The sequence below is a fragment of the Sorex araneus genome, chromosome 4, assembly GCF_027595985.1.
Source record: "Sorex araneus isolate mSorAra2 chromosome 4, mSorAra2.pri, whole genome shotgun sequence".
NCBI classification, from domain to species: domain Eukaryota; kingdom Metazoa; phylum Chordata; class Mammalia; order Eulipotyphla; family Soricidae; genus Sorex; species Sorex araneus.
In genome coordinates, this window is record NC_073305.1 from 157,303,072 (window position 1) to 157,327,993 (window position 24,922).

Below are 24,922 nucleotides of genomic sequence, written 5' to 3' on the forward strand. Positions count from 1 at the left end.
GTTCGATTCCTGGCACCCCAGGTTTACCCCTGAGCACCACCAGGAGTGAACCCTGAGCCCAGAGCCAATAATAAGTCTAGTAAGTATACCGCTGGGTATTGGCCCTCTTGCTCCCCCAAAAAAATCCACTTCTTTTTTTTTTCTGGGTCACACCTAGCAATGCACAGGGGTCATTCCTGGCTCATGCACTCAGGAGTCACCCCTGGCGGTGCTCAGGGGACCATATGGGATGCTGGGATTTGAACACGGGTCGGCCGAGTGCAAGGCAAACGCCCTACCCGCTGTGCTATCACTCCAGCCCCCAAAAAATCCACTTCTTAAAGCAGGTTTTATTAATAAAGTTAGCAAGCCTATGTTCAAAATAGAACTCTCAACAAGTTGCCCACCCCAGCAAATCTTATACCTTCAGTCATTTCAAGAACTTCTTCCTCAGGTACTATTAATTTCTCCTAATTTCAAATTTCTAGACACCAGTCCATGGACACAGTTTTAGTTTGCCTAAACTTACACTGTTTTTACTGACCAAATACATACTTAGTGTATATTTCACTTAAAACCTGATTTATAAAAAGGAACAAAATGTTATCAAAGGTGAATAATCAGAGTCTATGTTCTCCAAAAAATATGTCACAAATTTATTCAAAACCTTTCTTTGGGGGCTGAAGCAATAGCACAGCGGGTAGGGTGTTTGCCTTGCACACGACCAACAGGGGTTCGATCCCCAGCATCCCATACGGTCCCCCAAGCACCGCCAGGAGTATTTCCTGAGTGCAGAGCCAGGAGTTAACCCCTATGCATCGCCGGGTGTGACCAAAAAAAAAAAAAAAAAAAAAAGCAAAAATAAATAAATAAATAATAAAATCCTTTCTTTGAAATAATGGTTAAAAAAAATCACATACAGATCAAGCGCTCAGAAGAAAGACATTCTATAGAGAGATTCCAGTTATTAGGAATACAAAATTACTCAAATCAAAAATTCAGTGTTGAGGACTGACAACTTCCCACCCCCCACCCCCCATCCCGGGAAACAGGATAAACCGAAAGGAAAATCAGAGGCTAGGAAATCTGCAAAGAACAAAGTAGAACAAAGAGTTTATTATTATGTAGAGAGAATTTCAAGGACAATATGGTTGCCAAACAGTATCAAAAATAATAGGAGAAAAAGCGTTCAAGAGATTTGACAATAAGGCATCTGTTACCTGAAGACCAGCCATTTTAGTGGCATGGTGAAACTAAAAGCCTGGTACTGAAAAATAAAAAGGTATAAACTGCTTTTTAAGAAAACTTCACATTTCTTTTTTTTTAATGTAGGAGTACTGGTATTTATTCAGCCATTGATTAAACTGATTGAACTGGGCATGAACTCCACATTGCTTTCTTTCTTTTTTCTTTTATTTTTAATAGGGCATTTGCCTTGCACACAGCTGATCCAGGTTTGATTCCCCCATCCCTCTCGGAGAACCCAGCAAGCTACTGAGAGTATTCTGCCCAAACAGCAGAGCCTGGCAAGCTACGTGTGGCGTATTCGATATGCCAAAAACAGAAACAAGAAGTCTCACAATGGAGATGTTACTGGTGCCCACTCGAGCAAATCAATGAGCAAGGGGATGACAGTGACAGTGACAACTGGATATCAGTGAGATAGGCCATTACAAAGCTGTTCCTAATTGGGTTTCACTCATACAATGATCCAGCACCCACCCATCCCTCCACCAGCATACGTGTCCCACCACCAATGTCCCCGAACTCCCCACCACCATCCCCCAACTCCCCACCCCCTACCCCCAGCCTCCCTCTAAAACTTCACCTTTAAAAGAAGGTTGTGAATATAGTTTTATAAGTCTTTCAAGGGATTTATAACTAAATATACTTAACTTTTATTTCCAATACATTTCAGCCCTACTACCTCAATGCATTATGTAGCTAACAATCTGTAGGCGGTTATGGGGTTCCTAGGAACTTTCATTAAAAAGCTATAAATCTGATTAGGAGTCCCTGACTGTCACCATAAAAATCACTGGCAAAACAATTTTGGATAGGAGATGACCAAAGGGTAAAAATTTCAGTAACAAACAACACCAACAAATTTCCCTCTAAGAGTAAACAATTTTTCCCAATACTGCCATGTATATGTCATTACATTATCAAAGGTTTTGCGAAAATTCTACATTTAATTTTCTCCTGTACAAAAGGGTACTTTAGGGGGCTGGAGCGATAGCACAGCGGGTAGGGTGTTTGCCTTGCACGAGGCCGACCCGGGTTTGATCCCAGCATCCCATATGGTCCCCTGAGCACCACCACCTGTAATTCCTGAGTGCAGAGCCAGGAGTAACCCCTGTGCATCGCCAGGTGTGACCCAAAAAGAAAAAAAAAAAAAGGCACTTTAAAAGAATTTGAATACAAAGATAAATAGCCATAGTTACATAAGTTATATATTAGGTTATATAGGTCAGACCTCATTTAGGACATCTGAACCACTCTAGAGAAAACAGACACAAGGAGGATACTTGCCCTGTGTCGTAGCGATTTCTGATTTGTGAACTATCACTAAAATATGAACTAAGAAATTTACCTCTTGTCAGACTGAAAACCGAGGTGGGGGGAGCAATATCGAATACCTGGAATGCCTTGTTAAAACTGCAGGCACTCTAGACCAGGATACACGCCCACAAAGTAGACGCTTTTCAGAAAGACCAAAGATGGTCCATCTTCCAAGAATACAAGTAACACTTCAAGGTACTCACTGAGGACATTTTGATCACTCGATGGTAGCTTGAAGTACTGTCTTCCACAGTTCTTTTGTGACATGTTAACATTCCAGAAGGGCTCAAAAGTTCCACTTTTCAAAACAGAAGGATAGGTATCAGCAGTCACCCCTTTACTTTTTCTAGGAATGTCTCCATTTTTGCACACACACACACACACACACATACACACACACACACACACACACACACACACACACACTTTTCATAACCAAAGCCAACAACAACCAAAAAAAAAAAAAAAACAGGAATAGAATCTCACAACCTGCTTTCAAGTTTCTGAATGAAAGCCTACCAGCACCTGCCCAGCCATTCCTCCTCCTCCCTGTGGATAATCAAATGACACATGATAAAGTATTGATTTTGGTTCAAAATCCTTACTTCTGGGGAGTAAAATACAATAGGAACAACATGTGAAGGTGGAATTTACATATTTGTAAGGGCTAATATATGAGGCAGTTAGAATGATCTTGAACCAGATGTCCTGGGTTCAAATCCCCGGATAGCTTTAATTAGCTGCATGACCTGAGACAAGTTTTTTAATCTAGTATTTTTTAAATCAAGCAATCTAAGATAAACACACAATTACTAATAAATAAATATATATGTAAAAGGGTCTATTGAACAGTATGAGGCACCAAGTACGAAATGTACTTTTGTGGGGGTTTTGTGTTTTGTTTCTTGAAGCAAGATAGTTTTGAATGAACTAAACATATTTAGAAAGAAGTGAGGGGAGGGAGTGGGTGGAGCGATAGCACAGCGGGGAGGGCGTTTGCCTTGCACACAGCCAACCTGAGTTCAATCACCAGCAACCCATAGGGTCCCCCGAACACCGCCAGGAGTGATTCCTGAGTGCAGAGCTAGGAGTAACCCCTGAGCATCTCTGGTTGTGACCCAAAAAGCTAAAAAAAAAAAAAGAGGAAGAAGTGAGGGGAGTAAAACAAAGGAAATACATATTCAAGAGAGAACAATGGCTTCTCCGGAGGGTGAAAAGCAAAGAGACACAGAGCCTATCAAGCAAGATACGTGTTCAAGGGCAAACACAGGCTTGAAGAGCAAACCAAATTCAAAATGTACTTTTGTGGGGGACGAATAGCAGGAAATCAAGTCCAGAGCCTCAGACATGGGAGGCAAAGTGAGCTCCATCCACTGAGCTCTATCCCCACAACCCAATATATACTATCTCCACCAAAAATAAATAAATAAATAACCCTGATGTAAAATTAAAACAGTGAAAATTACAAAGTAAGATCGAAAATAAACTAGCTCCAACATAAAAACCTGTCTACTAATTAGGGAAATTCACTTCAACTCTTAAATGATTTTCAGCTTCAATTATTATGTCAACATTCTACATCTCACTTCATAACTAGGGTATGACCAATTCTCAAGACATACACTGCTTTCCCCTCTGCACCCCCAGACAGAACCATACACAGGATGGGCAGCTGAAATTTTATAACAACTAGTCAGTCCCATTAAAAATCATTCAGATTACGAAAAATATTTCAATTGGTCTAGTTTCAATGTATTGCCAGAATGTATCTTATGCTAAGCAAAAGATAAAAGAGACAGAGAGTAAAGCAGGAAGGGGAGGTGGGTAAGGTGAGAAAAGGAAAAATCTAAGAACACTACAATGTAGTATGAATTTATAAATGGGGAGGTACACGACATCAACATTACCTTGAGAATATACTGCAACTTGACAACCAACTCTGATTTGTTTTTAAAATTATTAGGTGTTTTTGGAACTGGCTTGAGCATTTCCTGTACGCCTGCAATGTCACACATAAATGAAATTGCCCTCAGTGAGCAAGACAATATTCAGGTATTTATTTTTAAAAAACATGACAGCTGAGCATGTCATAAATGAACCAACTTCTGTAATTCTACAAGATCAGTAATGATTATGAACTTTATCTTTAGAGAGCAGAAAGGACAGTGTCCAAAGAGGAGAACCTCACTTATTTACAGAGAAAATTACATGAACTCTGGAATTTACTGCAAAATAACCAGGAGGGATGTGTGGGGGCAGAAGAGGAAGTGAAAGAGAAACCCAGAAAAAGACTAGAGATGTGCTGGTAACTGTTAAGTTAGGGGAGGGTAGTAAAAGGGGTTCATTATACTTCTCTTCGCTCTGCATCCAATATATTTAAAATCTTCTATAAAAACACATCTCAAAAAGAAAACTACTTTTCCATAAATGATAATGATATATTCTTTCAGACACACTCACACTCACACACACACACACACAACTTTAGTAAGTAATCAGATACTTCAAAAGCATAACTTTAAAAAAATGTAACCCAAAAAGTTCCTTAAAAAGAGTCACATTATCTTCACTGTCACCATGAACGCTGCAGAGAACAAAAAAACCAGATAAGGGACCTGCAGAGTCCTCTAGAATCCACCCAGAGTCCCTCCACTTAAGCTAGCAGCCCTAAAGACGAAAGTGAACTGGCCTCAATTAGGAGAGAAGCTGGGTCACATCTGCACTACACATGTTGCCCATGTCGGCAGCTCACCACTGCAGGCTTGCGTATCTTCAACATACCTTTATTTTTCTGTCTGTGGGTGGGGGAAGATGGGAAAAGGAAAAATGCATTCACGTTCCCGTGTATGTGTAATTTAAAAACAGACAAACTGGGCATTAAGAAAATTAAGACACTGACTTTACTGATGTTGATTTTAATAACCAAAATCCAGAAAGGCAGTTCTGGCTACAAGCTCGTGAATAAATTCTTGATGCCTTTTCCACTACACAGACCCAACTCATTATCTGGTATTATAACCTATTCCATACGTATTTTAATTCATTTTATTAGGAGTAGAATGCAAACTTACCTTTTTCTCCCTAATAGACAAGAAATAAGAAAATGTCTCAAGAATGCTCATTTAGCAGCTTTCCTGCCAGGGTCTAAAAGCAATTTAATAGAGTGTACTAAGGGAGAATAAAAGATTACCAGGATAAGCTACGTTCCAAAATTAAAGATGAATATGTACCACTGACTACTTTGTAATCCCTGCGCCACATTTCTTTTCAAATATTTGTATAGGTATGAGACACTGTATTGCAATAAACCCATAGGAGTTCTACTTCTTTGGTTCTGTTTTTTCAATAGTATTTCAAAATGTTGACACATTTATTGAATTATTTTGGGAGAATCTAGTTCTATCTACCTTCAAGGCTCAAAATACAAATACTACACTTGATCTTAGCCAAAAGGCCGAGAAGCAATTCAAAATACAAAAATACAAAAGTTATCAGGACAGCTAAAAAAACCATCCAGTTAAAAAAAAAAAACTTGGCAAGCTTCCTGAGTTCTCCAAGAAAACTTCAACTGGCAACTTCATTAACAGCAAAAGAGCACAGAGAAGAGGAAGAACTGTGGACCCAGGGAGACTTTGGCTGGGCCCGAAACCTCATTAGTAAATTGCTGGATGATTCTGGGTAAATTTAACCTCTTCCTGATTCACTTTCTTACTGGTCATTCCTAGGTTTTCAGATCAACTTAGAAAATGTTCTGAGAATTTTTTATTGATAAATTTAAAGATAAATTTATTTTTAATGTCAGAAGTTATTTACAAATTAGTACTTTTTTTATTAATCTAGCTAGGGATTTTGGATCACACCCAGCAGGGCTCAAGGCTTACCCCTGGCTCTGTACTCAGAAGTCACTCTATGCAGTGCTCTGGGGATTATATGTGGTGCCGGTATCAAACTGGGGTCAGAGGCATGCATGCAAAGCATGTACTAAGTCTTCAGCATTGTTATTACTTAGAAGGGGATTAAAAAAAAACCCTATACTCTCATATTGCTATCTATAAGAAAAAAAACAGCATATGAAAGCACCTTGATTAAAGAGATCATACTTTAAGCCTATCTTGAAGAATATTTCCAAATTTCAGTACTTACATACTGAAGTACATACACATAAAGTGACACTTTATGATTTTTGATAAATCCAAAAGTCAGTGTATATTAAACACTTCTTTAAGTTGTCACTATATCACTGTATCAGTGTCATCCCGTTGCTCATTGATTTGCTCGAGCGGGCACCAGTAATGTCTCTATCGTGAGACTTGTTGTTACTATTTTTGGCATATTGAATACGCCACAGGTAGCTTGCCAGGCTCTGCTGTGCGGGCGAGATACTGTCGGTAGCTTGCCAGGCTCTCCCAGAGGGGCGGAGGAATCAAACACAGGTCAGCCGCATGCAAGGCAATCGCCCTAGCTGCTAGGCTATTGCTCCAGCCCCTTTAAGTAGAATCACTTAAAAATTATATGTTCAGCCATCTGCTAAGAAGTATCAATGAAATGTTGTCTCCAAGATTCGAACTCTTTTCTCTTGCACGCTAAGGTTCTATTAACAACTGAAAGAAAAGAACCCAGGCCACAGGGGTGTGGCTCTCTCGGAGAGCACCTGCACTTGCAGGTGTGAGGCCAGAGTTAGATCCCAGCACCCGCCTCCCTGCTGATCTGATCACTGGGCCATGATACTTCAGTAAACGCTGGTATCACAATGAAGTGTGTGACCCAGTGCACCACAACCCAGTATGTACACGAGCAATGAGTGTGCAACACTAGCAATTACCATGAGCAAGCAACCCCTCATCACTGAAACAATAAAATAAATTGTGGCAGGAAGATTCATCCATGTACCATCTCAATTTAACACACCACGACATTTTGGAGACACACTAAATTTGATCTTTTGTCAACAACCTTTGCATGAATGAATAGGATATTTGAATTTACAAATCTCTAAAACCCACTGGGCAACCTAACTAATCATAAGAGATGTAAGTCTTCTGATCTTCCGAGGGATTTTCCTCAGGCCTCACAACCACTACCTTATTCAGAATCTCCGCTTTTGTTCTTTCCCCAACACAAAAACCCCTCAGACGTACATCTACCCAAGAATAGTAGAAATAAGTACTAGGAGGTTGACTCTATGGCTTGGAGGCTGGTCTCTCATTCTGGGCAACTCAGAGAAGGGAACACCAAGTAAAATGTGGTCGGAGGTCATGCGGGGGAGGAGTGACGCGTGCCGAATGTAGACTAGAGACTGAACGCAATGGCCGCTCAACACCTTTATTGCAAACCACAACACCTAATCAGAGAGAGAGAACGAAAGGGAATACCCTGCCATAGTGGCAGTGTGGGGTGGGGGGAGACGGGACTGGGGAGGGTGGGAGGGACGCTGGGTTTACTGGTGGTGGAGAATGAGCACTGGTGAAGGGATGGGTTCTCGAACTTTGTATGGGGGAAACATGAGCACAAAAATGTATAAATCTGTAACTGTCCCCTCACGGTGATTCACTAATTAAAAAAAAAAAAGAAAGTATTTCTGGGGCCAGAGCAGTAGTACAGTGAGTAGGGCGTTTACTTTGCACATGGCTGACCCAAGTTCGATCCCCAGCATCCCATATGTTCCCCTGAGCACCTCCAGGAGTAATTCCTGAGTACAGAGCCAGGAGTAACCTCTGAGCATCGCTGGGTGTGACCCAAAAAGCAAAAAAAAAAAAAAAAACAGTATTTCTGACAATAAATCTAAAAATGTTTATTTAAAAAAAAAAAGAAGTACATCTTTCCATGGCCCATGGCTGTAAGTCCCACTCTCTATTCATATCCTGGTAATGAATTTTTATCCTAAACTCACTTAACCAACCCACACCAACTCAGTGTCCTCTAATCCCCAATCAACAATCAAAAATTATTCAAAGTTAGGTAGAGAAATTAAGATACTCAGTAAACTCTAAAATAAGCTGGCTTTTTCTGATAATACTCGTGAAATTTGTTTTACTGAGTATCTTCAGATGCAGTTCAAGTATAATTTATTAGATTAATAAACTGTATTTACTGAAATAATCCTTGACATAATAAAGGAATAAAATATAATGTTTCCTTAGCTTTGCCTAGGAAATACCTTCTTGTTTGATGACAAAGTAATTCATCCATTTCCATGCACTCTGAATATTCACTCAATTGCTTCACTTTCTATATAACTAACATTCAATTCAGTCATCTGGCATGAAGAAAACTTTATTATAGTCACTGACAAATGAGTACTACTGTAAACATGGAAAATTAATTTTTATCAATTTAAAACCTTACGTCTAGTTGCATGAAAGTGGGTTAATGTGTGTTCCCTCCCAAAACCACACTAAAATGACAGTAAGGGAAAAAAAAATGTAAGGTACAAATCTACAACAACAGCAGTGAGACAGGCCAGCAGATGAGATATAGCAACAGAATTTCAAAAAATGAAAAACAGATGTACAACTGAACTGACTTAGCAGAGGAAGCAAAAACCTGAATTCCTATTTTGGTGGAAACCTACAAGAAACAATCTGATTGTAGGAAAAAACCTAAGAGTCACAGGAATAGGAGGTTCCAAATACTTCTCTGAAGACTGAGAGCTAACACAGGGGATCTGTTGGCAACCAATATGAGAGAGACGGACAGATAGACAGAGACAGAGAGAAGAACAGTGCCGACCATAGAGGCAGGCGAGGGGAGGGGGCGGGCGTGGGGGGATTGGCAGAAGGGAAACTGGAGACATTGGTGGTGGAAAATGTACACTGGTGTAGGGATGGGTACTGGAAAGTTATAAGACTGAAACCCAATCATGAACAACTTTCTGTGTATGCCATGGTGATTCAATTTTTTAAAATTACAAGGAATATTTAAACCAATCTCTTTAAAGTAACAACTCTCTGTGTCTCTGCCTCTCTCTCTCTCTCTCTCTCTCTCTCTCTCTCTCTCTCTCTCTCATTAGAAAACAACTAAGGAGGGGGCTGGAGCAATAGTACAGAGGGTAGGGCATTTGCCTTGCACACAGCCAACCAGGTTCGATTCTCAACATCCCATATGGTCCCCCAAGCACCACCAGGAGTAATTTCTGAGTGCAGAGCCAGGAGTAACCCCTGTGCATTGCCAGGTGTGACCCAAAAAGCAAAAAATAGAAAAAAAAAGAAAGAAAACAACTAAGGAAATAAAAGGACAAAGACTTGGTATCAGAAAGAAAAAAGAAGCAATCAAACTTGAATGTCAATCTAAGAAACCCAATATCCAAATAATGAGTGTTCTTGAAAGTACAAAGACCATGGAGGTTATTAGAGCTAAATCATAACAGACTATTTCTCAAAGGTAGGAATTTCCAAGTTGAAAGTGACCCACCATGTCCCCAGTACAATGAATGAAATACTGCCATACCGAGGCACATACCACCATACAATTTAAACCACCAAGATCAATGAGAAAAATTTCCGAAAACTTCTAAACAGAACAAACCAGTCATGTACACAAAAGGGGATAAAAGAAAAGTACTAATCTTCTCCATAGCAATACTGGCATGTTAGGAGCAACGCCTTCAAAATTCAGAGAGACAGCAATGGGTTAGTTCGAATTCTACACCCAATCAACAAACACAAGCAAACTGAGAGGACAAAAGGGCATTAGGGGAAGACAGCGAGCTCAGGGGTCAGGAACACATGCCTTGCACACACAGGGACGTCAATCTGACCCCAGGCACAACAGGCCACCCCATAGCCTTGCCCCCATGCAATGTCGTCTATAGACAGATGAGGCCCAGGTGACCCCCCACACTGCTGAGTCCAAGCAGCGCCCCCTCAGTGGACCTAATCTGCTGGCCCAGCTGACAACGTATTACTGTAGTGGCCCCCAGTACCTCTGAGCACTACTTGTGAGTCCCCCCTGCCCCCTTCCCAGAAAGAAAAAAAATTTTAAGAGTGGGGAAAGTAGTTTTAAGATGTGAAGAATCTCAACAAATTTAGCTCCCATGTGCACTTTACTGAGAAACTAGAGTATGTACCCTGGGAGAGTTAGGAACTAAACAGACATCAACCTAGGAATGCAGGAGCCAAGGAGAAAGGCAAAAGGAATCCCCAGGATAGCTGCACAGGGGCCAGAGTAATAGTATAGCAGGTAGGGCGTTTGCCTTGCACATGGTTGACCCAGGTTCAATCCCCAACATCCCATATATATTTCATTTCTTAAGAAATTTCCTTAGTTGTTTTCTAACCTGAGAGAGAGAGAGAGAGAGAGAAAGCACGAGAGAGAGAGAGAGAGAGAGAGAGAGAGAGAGAGAGAGAGAGAGAGAAAGCACGAGAGAGAGACTTGTTACTTGAGAGAGATTGGTTTAAATATTCCTGAGTGCAGAGCCAGGAGTAACTTCTGAGCAATGCCAGATGTGACCCAAAAAGCAAAAATAAATAAATAAATGACAGCTAGTCTTTCTAGAAACAAACCATACCTGAGAATGGATGGTCCAGAAGGATGTTTCCAAAAAACAGAAGGCCAGAACGAGTACAGCGAATAAGGCTTGCATACAGCCTTATGTGTGGCCAACCCAGGTTCTATCCCCAGGATCCCATATGGTCCCCCCCGCCTGCCAAAAGTGATCCCTGAGCAGAGCCAGAAGTATGCCCTCCTGAGCATAGGCAGACATGACTCAAAAATAAAAATGGAAAAAGAAAATGGAAAATGTTGAGGGCTAAAGAAGGATGGGTTGAAAAATAAACTATGCAAATGAAGGTAGGAAAAGGCAATTCAGGATAAATAAAACAAAAAGTTGTAAAGGAAATTATATGCAATCCAAGTCCTTTTCATGGCTTAGCCTTAGCATATTTCTGGTGTGGAATGAGAGAATACAGATCTGTGTGCGGACATTACTAAAGAAGACAATAATGAAGGTAAATTCCAAATTAGGTAATAACTCAGCAGACATTATCTAAAATGTAAAGATCAAAAAACAGGAAAGTTGCATTATTTAGACAAACAGGCTAGGTAATAAAAACCAAAGGAACTGAAAGTGGTTGCCTCTGAGAGGAGAAAGCTGTCAGGAAGGAACTTAGAGCTGAGGTCTCTGCTTTCCTTGTAATGCATGTAAGTAGTCCCCCAGGGAAGGCCCTGAGGAATGCCATGTGCTCTGTAAATAAAACAGCACAAAACTATAAAAGCACTAGAAAGATTAAGAACTGTGAGGAGCGCACATTTCATATGGGTCTGTTTTATACTGTGGTGCGCTCTTCTTAGGATGATACACCAGACCGGAAACACTGCACCAGATGTTCCCAACTTCACTTATTTTCCCTTTCTCAGAAAACAAACGAACAAAAACCATCACCTAGTATCCCCCGGGAAATGTACCTTCTTTAAACAAACAGAAGGTGTGTCCAATTGCACCAGGCGCTACTACCACCCCCAAGGATCAGGCCAGCACGCTCCAGCTAAGGGAAGAGTGGGGGGAAGAGTGTCGGCCACTTAGAGACCCCAGGGGTGACACTGTGGAAGGAAGACAGAGCACAAGCAACCCAGTATGACAGGGGACTCTCACACCTTTAAAAATGGAATGAGGAAGCCAAAGAATAGTTATCTTTCATAAGTTACATAACAACAAATTCTTTTGTCTGCTCGGAAGCAACAGTCTGAGATGCTCAGGGCTTTGCTCCTGGCTCTGTGCTCAGGGTTCAGTCGTGGAAGGCTCAGGGGACCAAATAGAGATCAAACTAGGGCTAGGGGCAGCATCCAAGGCGAGTGCTCTACCCACTGTACTATCACTTCAACCCAAGATACCAACAAATTCCTAAAAACTTCAAGGCCTACGGCTGGAACATTATAACAGGAAGTGAGACACTTGTCCTTCAGTGACTGCGATCCTGATTCAAATCTCCACACCTCACTGGGTCCCCTGAGCAATCACTCAGGAGGGATCACTCCCGAGTCTGGAACCAGGAACAGACAGAGCACCTTGTGATTATCTCAAATAACGCTCCCATCCCCACCCCCACAAATACCTTCAAGTTCCGGGGGTCAGAGAGATACTACACAGGTCTTGCCTCTGAGTGAACCCAGTTTGAGACCCAGCACCACATGATCTCCATAGCACCCAGAGAGCCACTGCCCCAGGCACCACCACTGGCACTGCCCAAGTAATCCCCTAAGGCACCCAAGAGCCAGAGCGCCAACAGGGGCTGGAGCGATAGCACAATGGGTAGGGCCTTTACCTTGCACGCAGTCAACCTGGGCTCAATTCCCAGCATCCCATATGGTCCCCTGAGCACTGCCACGAGTAATTCCTGAGTGCAGAGCCAGGAGTAATCCCTGTGCATTGCCAGGTGTGACCCAAAAAGAATAAAAAAAAAAAGCATTGACTCCTCAGAGCCTTGCCCTGAACCATTGGCCTGCTCAGCTGAGAATTGCTGAAGGGATCCCCTGCACTTCCCGAACACCTATTGGCATACATCCCCCAAAAAACCTTTCTAGTTCTACAGAGTAATATCAAGCAATTAAAAGCAGTAACTAAAGTCCCAGGGTGGGGGCGGGGGGAGAGCAGGTTTTAACAGCACACAAGTTAACAGTCCTTCAGCACATTGCTGCTTTTTTTCCTATTTGTTTTTTATTTTTGTTTTTGTTTTGGGGCCACATCCATTCAGGTGTTACTCCTGGCTTTCCACTGAGGAATTAATCGCTGTGGTGCTCAGAGGACCGTATATGGGATATTAGGGATCAAACCCAGGTTGGCTGCATGCAAGGCAAACACCCTACGCACTATACTATTGCTCTGGCACCCATCATTTCATTTTTAACCTCATTTTTTTTTCAATCTATAAAATGAACTGCATCCCAGCTATTTTAAGACATTGCTGTAAGGAGGGCTGGGGATGACAACATGTTTAAAATCACCAACCACCAGAGCTGGCTGACCATCTGTGATCAACAGTTATTTTTATTTCTTTTGCACACGTTTATCATCAGTGCATCAAGCTTGGACAGATTAGCTGCAACGGAGGCTAGAACAAAGTGAATACATTAACATAAAATGTACTTTTCCAGGATAAGTTAGAAGACAAAGCGATTGATGGGGCTGCAGACAAAGCAAGCAAAAAGGTGTCAGGGACAGCCCACACCTACAGAGAATCTCACCAAGGAGAAAAAAGAAACGTTAACACTGAGGCGGAAGGAACAGGTTATCTCAGGTTAACTATACCACCGGGTGAAATTAGCAAGACTCACACCTTAAGAAAGTAGGACAACTAATCAACCTTCAAAAAGAAAAAAACTGCAAGAAAAAAAAATGGGAGAGGAGAGAGCCTCCTTGAAGCTACGCTATTTTCCAGAGAAAGGAAGGGCTGAGTGATGATAATGTGAAAGACTAAACAGGAAACAAAAACCCCTCCCTGAAAGCGTGAAGTCAGAACACTAGGTAGTGTCACAGGCTGTAGGTGTGACACACAGAAGAGGCTTCTACTCTTGCGGTTGGTCTTTCAGCCTGCTGAACCAGGGCAAGGAAACCCTCTTCAGCCATGACTTAGTACAACAAAACCCCTCCCACCAGGGAGACGCATCTGCATGGCAAACACCTGAACCAGATCTCATCGATCTTTGGGAAGTTTTCTAAATTACATGCATCTCAAAGTTGTCATTCCGCCCTATCTCAACATTCCCTGGAACTGGAAAGAGAGTGTAATTAGCATCTCAGCCCTCCCACCAGGACACTGTGTCCTAGACAAGCTTATTAACTCTCAGAGCTCCAGTTCCTTTGTGTGCAAAAGAAAAAAAAAAAGATACCATACTCTTCTGCCCCTGAGTATGGTATCATCAGGATTAAATATTAAATTAAAGTCTCTGGAAATGATTAGGAGACACTGGGTGCTCAATAAATATTGTCCCAAAGTTATAGTGTGTATACTGTAGCACTGTCATCCCATTGCTCATTGACTTGCTCAAGTGGGCACCAGTAACTCCATTGTAAGACTTGTTGTTACTGTCTTTGGCATATTGAATACACCACGGGTAGCTTGCCAGGCTCTGCTGTGTGGGCGGGATACTCTCGATAGCTTGCTGGGCTCTCCGAGAGGGATGGAGGAATCGAACCCAGGTCGGCCACATGCAAGGCAATCGCCCTACCCGCTGTGCTATCACTCCAGTCCTAAAGTGTGGATACACAGTGGAATATTATGCAGGTACATTTAAGATGAAATTTTGCCATCTGCTGCAACTTGGATGCAACTGAAGGACATTATGTCAAGTGAAATAAGTCAAGGGAGAAGAATAAATACCAGATGATCTCACTCATGTGTAGTGAAAGAAATAAAATAAGGCAATGGACAATATTAAATGACAGACTCCTGACTTTTGAGCACAAAACTGAAACTGAAACAAGGCTGTGTGGGGAGGAGAGAGGAAAAGAGATGAACTACAAGTGACAGGACTGTGATGGAGAGTCGTGGGCACTTCGGTGATGGTGAAGATGTAGTACTCTTATACAACAAAACCATAGAAGTATCACAACTGCAACCACGTTACCTAAATTATAAATAAAATACTGTGATTGATATCTACAAAATAGACATCACTTTTCCTTTTGAGGGGCTGGGGGGGTGGGAGAAAGGTTCAGGGAGTTGTTGTTTGTAGGTCACACCTGGCAGTATTCAGGGCTAATCAAGGATCACTTCTCATGGTCCTCACAGGGCCACATGGGGTACTTGGGATGGAACCTAGATGGGTTGTACACAAGGCAAGAGCCACTTACCCACTGTACTGTATCTCCAATCCAAATATTACTTTTTCTAAAGGAAAAAAAAAGAAATGAAGGGAAATTATAACTAGATATACTTAAAAGATATACAAATCATTAAGTGTGCATCTTCAAAAGAACTGCTGCTGGGCTACTTTTTGTTTGTTTATTTTGCAGTCCTAGGGATCAGATGCAGGACTCATGCGTGCAAAGCATGCATTTCACAGCTGAGCCACGTCCCAGGGTATCTGATTCAAACAAACTTTCTCAAAAAGTGGTAAATGAGATAAATACAGGTTTTAATACCTAGTACAATTAGACATTTGAGGATGTAAAGAAACTTTAAGCATAGTGATGGGATTCAAGTTATTGACAAGAGGTCTTATCTTTTAGAGATACATACTGGAATGTGCAATAGTGAATTTATATAACAAAATGTTTTCTACAAAAAGTCATGGAATGTACAAGTAAAGCTCAAAAATGAACTGCTGGAAGGAAACAATAGGCTTCAGAGAACTGAGCAATCTGTTTAAGAGCAATGAGCCTTGAAGTCTGGGAGGAAATATGGAAGAGAATCGGGCATATGGCTTGGGTGGTAGAACACATGTCTGGCCTGTGCAAGAAGCTGACTTCGACTCTGACAACACACGGTTCCTCAGTACCTCTAGTGGTCATGAGCAATGCTGGGTGAGGAGCCTTTTTTGTGTGTTTGGGCCATACTCAGCGGTGCTCAGAGATTACTTCCAGCTCTGCACTCAGGGATCACTCCTGGCAGGGTCCAGGGCCATATACCACATGGGGTGCCAAGGATCGAGCCTGGGTCAGCTGCCTGCAAGGCAAGAGCCCTACCTCCTGTACTATCACTCCAAGCCCAAGATAAGACCCATATTTTATTTTTTTTAATTTTTAAAACATCCTTTCTACGTATTTCTAAGGATCTGTCACATGACGGGCACACCCGAAATGATGACAACCATTGACCCTCAAGCTTAATTTTCACAAAGAGAGAAACAGAAATGACTACCCACCCCGGAGGTATAAAAACCCAATGTTGGGAAGGTCACGTAGTATCTACCCCTAAAAGAGGTACAGACTCAATAGTAAAGCAATGTTTCCCCATCTTCCTTCTGAGCATGACCCCTTTGGACTCATTTCCATCCTTCAGCTCCACATCCTGCGGGTTGCCCCCTAGTCTCATACGGTGGTACTCAATGCATGCAATTTCCACCTATGGCCCCTTTGGAATAACGCAGAGGCTTCCGGGGACACTATGGTCCCCTAATCAAACAAAAACACACTGATCTAAAAGTAACAATCCCAAGAACTAGTGCAATGCTACTGAATCTAATGTCTAGAGGTAAAACAAAAGGAATCGGAAGGACTTTGGCAAAGTAGGGAGAGGATAAGCTATATAAAAGAGGCAGGAATGTCTTAGCTCTAGCTAATGGTTTCTGGGATGGAGGATGACTTTAGGCCAGTTGCCAAAACTCTTCCACTTTTTCTGACTTTAGGCCAGTTGCCAAAACCCTTCTGCTTTTCCTGGGCAGCCTAAAATAAAGACATTTCTGTGAAAACCCCCCATGTTTCAATGCTAAGCAACTAATTTAAAGTTAAAATGCTATGTTAAGGAAAAAATCATGTCTGCAGTACATATCAAAAAATGTACTGGATATATAATGGTCAAATTTTAATGTCACTTGAAGAGATTTAAACACTATTAAAACTCTTATTAACAGCCTTGGCTTGGCAAGTTTACTTAAGTTACAGAAGAAAGTTATAAACTAGCATAGGCATACAAATTGTGCACTCAGAATCAGTTACCTCTAGAAACATTAAAAAAAAACAGACCACAGCTTTGCCATATATATGTGCTTTTGGTACACTAGCACAAGTGGGAAAGATTTTGTAAAACAGTTTCTTAAAAGTTAAAAAATTCTAGAGATACCATACTACCATGCTGAAATTGTTTAAGTGATTTTGACTTGTGATCACTAAAGGAAATTACAGTTTCATATCAAAGACTACTTCCACACAGATAATTATCCCTGACCACTGCAAAAAAACAGCTTACCACATATTCATAAGCAAACCACCAGCTCTTTTTCTTAACCTAACAATTTGCACAGATGCCAGGCATTATGTGAGGCATTATATAAGCACTAGTTCATTTAATCCTCACATAACTGTGAGAATAGTTATGACTATAACCTTATACTAAAGGTAAGGAACCTGAAGCTGTGAGAAATTTTACCCAAGGTTAAAGTGGCATTCAATCAGCACCAAACAGGGTGAACGTTCTGTAAGGATGCCTTCTTTTGGGGGTTACTCCTTGCTCAGTGCTCAGGGATCAATCCTGGCAATGCTCCAGGAACCAGGAGGTTCCAAGGATGAATCCAGGCCTCCTGCTTACAAAACATACACTACTGACTCCCTTCTAATCACTATTCCAATAAGGACTTTTTTTTTCTTTTTTTTTTTTTTGTGGGTCACACCTGGCAATGCACAGGGTTGCTCATGGCTTTACTCTCAGGAATTACTCCTGGCGGTGCTCAGGGGACCATATGGGATGCTGGGAATTGAACCTGGGTTGGCCGCATGCAAGGCAAACGCCCTTCCTGCTGTGCTATTGCTCCAGCCCCCCAACAAGGATTTTTTGAGGAAATAACAGCACATAATACACACCAATAAGACTGTAAGAGACCATTATCATATCAAAATTCACTTTAATCGTGGCCACTGGGTAAAAAGGGACAACAAAAGGAGTTCAAATGAATAGAAATACAATGAAGAGGAAAGGAGAAATGTTTTCAAGGCCAGAGAATAACATGAGAAACAAAAAGGGGAAAAGAATAAAGAACTTCCCTAATCTCAAAAGTAAGAACTAAACCAGGTCAGCAGTTTTCAATATTTTGTTTCTCAAAACATCTTATCTCATGCAGTTCATGAACCCCAGAGATCACTCTAAGTACTACCATCCCCGCTAACTCCATTCCCCTCCCCAGGTCAAGAGTCTGAACCTAAGATCTCCACACTTCTCTTCTGCTCCTCAATCATGAGAGAGAAAAAAAAAAACACATTTAGAAAACCATGACTGTTTGGAGCAAAAAAAAACTAAGAATTATAACAAAGTGTAAATCATATTTTTAGTTTAATGTCTCCAAAATAATAAGAAGGGGGGGGGTATAACAGCAGTGGAACATTGCCAAAACAGTGAGAGGTATAATACACTAACTACGGGAAAATTTCTTTTAATTATAGTTAAACTTATCACTGCTCTTACTGTGTGGTAGGTTAACATTGAAGTTCCACAGAATATCTGAAAACCTAAGTTTAAGGCTTGGAGAAAATGATTAAAGAATTGGTACTGTGACCTAGATACAATGTTTTTAAAATCACAATTGTCTTTTCTCCAGAAAGGGGGTCAGGGAGGGGAAGGGATGAAGGACGAAAAGATATCATAAGCCTGAAAGTGTCTTAAAATTCTTTCACTGAGGCTGATAATGCAGATGTAAAAAGAGCAAAGCAAGGGGAAACTGACATCAATTATAGCCTGAAACATTTTGTTTGGGAACTTCCTACCTGACCAAGACAATAAGATCCCACAAAAGACAGTGACAGAATCACTTTGGAAGCCCTTTCAAGCCTTCTGGTTCACTAGAGAGAGCGAAACCATTTCCAAGAGGCCAGATTCAGTTACATATGCAAAACTGCAGGTTAGCAAACACTCCTCAGTTATCCCATAGTACTATAAAGATTATTTGGAAGGCAATTTGTACACACTTAGGTCTTGATGGCTCAATATAATGAGTAAAATTGTGAAATGCATGTAACTATCATTAAAAATGAGACATTTCCATTTTAAAACTGAGAATATGAAATTAGTCCAATTTTAATCTATAAAAAGAAAATTCCAGAAACAACAGTATAAATACATGCACGGGTCACATGAGGTCTAGCCCTGTACTAAGTGGTAAGAAACATTAACCTTAAGGGTGGGGGGGCTAGGGGCGTGAAGGGGTTAGGGGTGTGGGGGTGCGGGGTGGAGCTATACTGGGATTCTTGGTGGTGGAATATGTGCACTGGTGAAGGGATGGGTATTCGAGCATTGTATAACTGAGATTTAAACCTGAAAGCTTTGTAACTTTCCACATGGTGACTCAATAAAAAAATTTAAAAAATAAATAAAGAGAAAGAAAAAAAAAAGAAACATTAACTTAAAAATAAAAAAAGAAGAAGAAAAAAAATCACTATAATTATCACTAAAATACTATCCCCACAACTAGAGATTTAGGGAAACACTGCATAGATTACTTGTACTTCTAAATAGGAAAAACACTGCCTAAGATCAAGCCAACCACAAAACAAGGGAAAACAATAAGGAAAAGAAAAGCATCTCGGGGCTGGAGAGACAGTACAGTGGGCACGGTGCTGCCTTGCACCAGGCCCACGCAGGCCTGATCCCCAACAGTCCATATGATTCCCAGAGCCGGCTCCAGGAGTGGTCACTGAGCACAAAGTGAGGAGTCAGCCCTAAGCATAGCTGGGTTCGGCCCAAAAATCAAACCACAAAAAAAGAAAAGAAAAAAAAAAGGAAATAAAAAGAAAAGCATCTCTCCAATATGAACTATCAAGCACATGACATTTCTAAATGAAATAGCTGCTAAGTGGTTCCACAGTCAACTCCAACTTTCTGAGACTCTTCACTAAAAGCACGGTCAGGGGCCGGAGCACAGCGGGTAGGGCATTTGCCTTGCACGCAGCCGACCTGGGTTCGATCCCCGGCATCCCATATGGTCCCCCAAGCACTGCCAGGAGTAATTCCTGAGTGCAAAGCCAGGAGTAACCCCTGAGCATCGCTGGGTGTGACCCAAAAAGCAAAAAAAAATTTTTTAAATAAATAAAAGCACCGTCAGTCCGTTAGGGAACAGTCCAATAGCTCATTGCTGCATCGAAAGTATTGAGTACAAAGTTATAGGCATTTCATGCTATGTATTTGCATTTCCTTCTCTTACAAAAGATACATAAACACACTTTAAAGGGAAAGAAGACTTCAAAGAAAGCATTTGTCATCACTATCAGATATTTCTAACTGATATTAGAAATGAATGATTTCTAACTTCTTCTTTAACTCATCTGTAATTCCTAAATAACTGTTGCATTTATTCTTAAAAATCATTCCCTTCAGTTAATGATACCAGGCAGGCACTGACTTCATTTTAGATTTTATTCTGGGGCACTGCCAAATCAGAGGAATGATAAAAATCTTTTGACGATCAAGTTGCCATTGTGTGCCAAAACATGGCATTCCCAAAGGATGCTCTGTCTGGAATCTTTGGGGGAATCATATACAAATCTTCCATTAACTCAGTCTTCCAAAGAAACTGAAAAATGTTTGTGTGCAGGGGGAAGTTCGGGGCTATGAGTGGATTTGCTGACTCCTAAAAGGTCCAGCCCTGAAATTCCGAGATTCTATAAAAGGGCAGTAAATTAGGGTTTGGCTAGTATTTGCTGACTACTAAAGCCAGCATAAACATTTACTTGAGGCTTCTGAATCTGTGAGAGTATCCATAGTGGTCAGGTATAGTAATTCTGCATTTAAAAAAAAAAAAATAAGGCCAATGAAAAAGTTTCTAAATAAAGGTGGGGTGAGAGAGGTAAGCCCATTTCCTTTTTTTTCTCCAAGGAAACAATACTGATATTAGAAATGTAAAATTTTACTCTCAGTGGTATAGATCACTATAAACTATGCAATCATCTTATAAAAATGCTAGTAATTCATACTTTCCCAGAAATATGCCTCCGTTTCTAAACAGAATACTCCAGTTCAGAACAAAAAAGAAAAGAGCCCATAGTTTCCTGTAGAAACAGAAACAAACTCAAATCTGCGAGAAAAAAAATTCTAACATTCTGCCATATAAAATATAAACCCCACATTCCTGAATAAAATGGCAAAGACAGACCCTTTGTAGTTCTCTAGCCACAGTAATATGAGAGTGGTGATTCAGAGCAAAACCCAACGTTAAACATAACTACAATATTACTAGTTACAGAGTAATTCTGCCAATAAATATTTTGGTGGAGGGCTGCTTTGTCATCTTTGTGCATGTATTTTTAGTTGAAAGCAAGCGGTTGGGCAGTACACGTGGACACAGCTCTGATTTTTAAAAGTCTATTTTTAAAATCTGAGGACTGGATAGTTTTTCTAAACTTAATTCTTCCTACCCGGTAATTTGGAAAGGGTAAACCACAAGATCCTTAAGAAGCAAAGGACCTAAGGAGCTCACAAACTCAGATCAGCACAATGCTATCTGGGAAACCTCTAAACATTCACCAGTGGAATACAGAGCCCATACTCACATCCAACTCCTGAGAGATACCTTTCCAAATAAGCAAGAGCTATCTGAATTTCTTTGCTTTATATTTTGCTGTCATTTTCTCTTTGGCGCTATCTCCTAAATCTGCAAATCTGCTTCTCTCTACTTGGAATTAAACTTTAGAATTTAATAGGCATACCCAATTATGTAATATGATCTCAGTAGAAAGTACTCTGGTTTACTTTTAAACTAGCGATATTTGTACTATCACTCACTTGCAGTAAATTCTAACTTTGCTAAGTGATCTTTTGGAGGGTCACTTTTCAATCATCAAACAACCCCCATCTATTTCAGATAGCAAGAATCTGAAATTGGGAGCTCAACTCACTGCTCTCCTTTCTCTGTAAGGCCTTTAGTAGTTAGTCCAAGAACTAATTAGACTAGAGGTAAAAGAGTAAGGATGTTATGAGTAGACCTTTGGGGGTAGGGGGGTGGCGGTTATAAGAAAATCTGTCTCTTCCCTTTATTCTAAATGAGCAGCAGCTTGTTCTCAACATTCCTTCTACACACAAGACCACTACTGACTTCAGTGGGAATTCTGCCCAAGAAATGAGGAACACAGATAGGATTAAATTAATCCGAAATCCCTCACCATTGTTCCAAGCCATTACCACTTGCACAGTTCTCCAATAACCTCCAGAAAGTTGGTATTGAGGCTCAATGATGGTTCCCAAACTGAATTACAAGACTGATCACGCCTGTTCTGCCAGGTAACACAGCCTAGCTCTTTAAAAGTTGTGACAGTCTGATGGATGGACTTGGTTGGCCCTTATCACAATCCAAGATTGCGTTGCTTTGCAGCCAAATCAGTAGCTGCAACAGCAATCCAGCGATTTCTCACGGCAAAGGCACTGCAAATGGCAACGGAATAAACAAGACTGAGCGCTGTTTCTTTCCCAGCAGAACCTGTCCACAGACTAACAATTCCAAACCCCAGATCCCGAGGCTAAAAATCTGACTGTTTCCTTCAAGCCCAAAGAAATTGCAGAGGACCTGGACGAAAATTCGAATTCTCCGTATAATATTAGAAACAGTGGAGAGAGAGAGCAAAGAACCGGGGAGACTTCCAAAGAAAATGGAAGAATGAAAGGAAAAACTTTAAAAGTCCGAAAAATTTAGAAATAATAACTAAAGATGCTTAAATGGCAGAGACAAAAAGAAGACGCTGGGCAAACACATAACATTGCGGATGCCAGAAGTTCAAAAGAACCACGAAAGGGGAAAAAAAAAAGTGTGACCCCAAAAAGAAAAAATACACTCAGTGCCCTCCTAAGCACAACATTCAGACTTTTTTTCTTTTCAGAACGGGGCCAGCGGTTGCATGATGCGGAATTGAATTTAAGGCGTCCTAGGTCAGTAGGGCGGACTCCAGCACAGACACCCCTCCCAAAAATAATGGACTCTGGGGCGGGAGATGTTCCAACCCCACCCAAAAACTCGGACCTCAGGGGAGACTGATGATGCAGGAAAAGCAGAGTGACAGAGCGCCCCTCCCCACGTCCACCCACCCACCCATCAACCCACCCCGCCTGGCTGCTAAGGCCAAAGTCTCAGGTCCAGGAATCAACACTCCAATTCCAGCCCTACAAGCTCCCATCGGATCTCCTTCCTCCAGGTCCACACCCTGCAAATTACCAAAAACAATTTAAAAAAAAATTAAATCTCCTAACCTTCCCTTCGTCCCCCTAACCCTGGAGGAGAAAAGCCAGCCGTGGTGCTAGGAAGGCGGGTGGATTTGGGAATTGCAAAGACCACGAACACGGCTGCCCCCCCTCGGGCAGCGCCCATGGCCCACGACCGTCCTCCAGGACGGCGCGGGCAGGAGCCCGGGACCCGGGGAGCGGATGCGGGGCGGGAGCCGCGCCGGGCACCGCGCGCAGCCCCTCCGGCCGTCCCCCCGCAGTGCCCAGGCGCGCGGCAGGCAGGCCCACAGCCCCGGCGTCCCGGCCCCGCATTCCCTCTCCCCAGATCACGTCGTGCTCGAAGGGCGCCGCCACCCCACCCCCACCCCCCCGCCCCGCCACCCCGGAGCCCCCGCGCACCCTGGGGCCGGGCGGGCGGCCGCTCCAAAACCCCGACAGGCGAGCGCGCCGCACGCCGCGCGCCGCGCCCCGCGCCCGGGATGGAGCCGGATTCCGCCCCGCGCCCGACCGCCCCCCCGCTCCGCGGGCGATCGGCGCAGCCCGGGACGCGGGGCTCTGAACCCACTCCCCCCCCGGCAGGACCCGCACTCTCCTAAACACGTCCCCCACCCCCGCTCTCGACCCCCGACTCTCCCGCACGAGTGAGCGCCGGGGAGCGCGGGAGTGGAGCGCCCGCGAGGAGCAACAGGGGCAGCCGGACCCTCGGCAGGGCTTGGCAAGGGGGTCCGGGAAAGAGGGGGAGGAGAAGAGCGAGATGGAGCCGCAAGGGGGGGGAAAGAAAAAAAAATCCCCAAAGCCAGACGCCCTCCCCCCACCGGTGGGACAGTCCCGCCACCGCTTCCTGCCAGGATCAGCTTCCCAGCTGCAGCCAGAGGGAAAAATCCGAGCCGCCCCTGCAGCTCCCCCGGGGACCCGGCGCTCGGCACGGGCTCCCCGCCGGCCCCCGGGCCGCCATTCCTCAGCGCGGCGCGTCGCCTTACCCGGACGCCGCAGCCCGGGACCACGTTCGCCACGGGGACCCGTCCAGCCTCAGCCCAGCCGCCCCGGCCGCCGCGCCGCCTCCTCCCTCCGCTGCGTTTCAAATTGAAATTCCCCGGCTGGGGCCGTCAGAGGACTCGGCGCGCCAGCCCCGCCCCTGCGCGGCGGAAGCCCCGCCCGCGCCCTCGCGGGACGCCTCCCGGCGCGGAAACCCCCCCCCACGGCCGCGCCACGCCCCCCCACCCCCGGCGCTCAGGCCACGCCCCCTACTCCAGGCCACGCCTCCGAGCCCAGCCACGCCCCCGGGGACCGACTGGGTTTCTCCGGCTTCGCTGTCGCCAGGTACCTGCGATGGACACGTCGCCCCTTCGGAGTTGTCGCGGATAATGACTGTTGGTGCCTCTTTGTGAGCACCGTGTCCTGACCCGAGAATCTCGACCGCAGATGCTTTTTTTTTTTTTAATCGACGTTTGAAGAGTTGTTTCTTCTAAATGAACCCGTTGTCTAAAAAATCTCCAGCCGGCACACCTGTGTGGTCCAGGCCCCTGGGGACACGGAAGGAAGGATGCCTGGTTGGTCCCTCTCAACCCAAAGCGTTCACCGAGTTATCCTAA

General features: G+C 43.1%; 1 protein-coding gene and 1 pseudogene across 24 annotated transcripts in view; both read right to left on the reverse strand.

Annotated features, from left to right (window-relative positions):
* EPB41L2 (erythrocyte membrane protein band 4.1 like 2) overlaps nt 1-24,469 on the reverse strand; it is a 220,350-nt gene extending 195,881 nt beyond the window's left edge. For 23 of the 24 annotated variants that reach the window (XR_008629711.1, XR_008629713.1, XR_008629712.1 and 20 more), the window contains exon 1: nt 24,311-24,469. The gene's annotated coding sequence lies outside the window, so the exon portion shown is untranslated. Of the gene's footprint in view, nt 1-15,328; nt 15,366-24,310 lie in introns of all 24 variants that reach the window. The other variant, XM_055134221.1, reaches the window with a different exon arrangement.
* On the reverse strand, nt 5,869-6,007 carry LOC129404462 (U2 spliceosomal RNA; annotated as a pseudogene).
* Nucleotides 24,470-24,922: the final 453 nt, after the last annotated feature.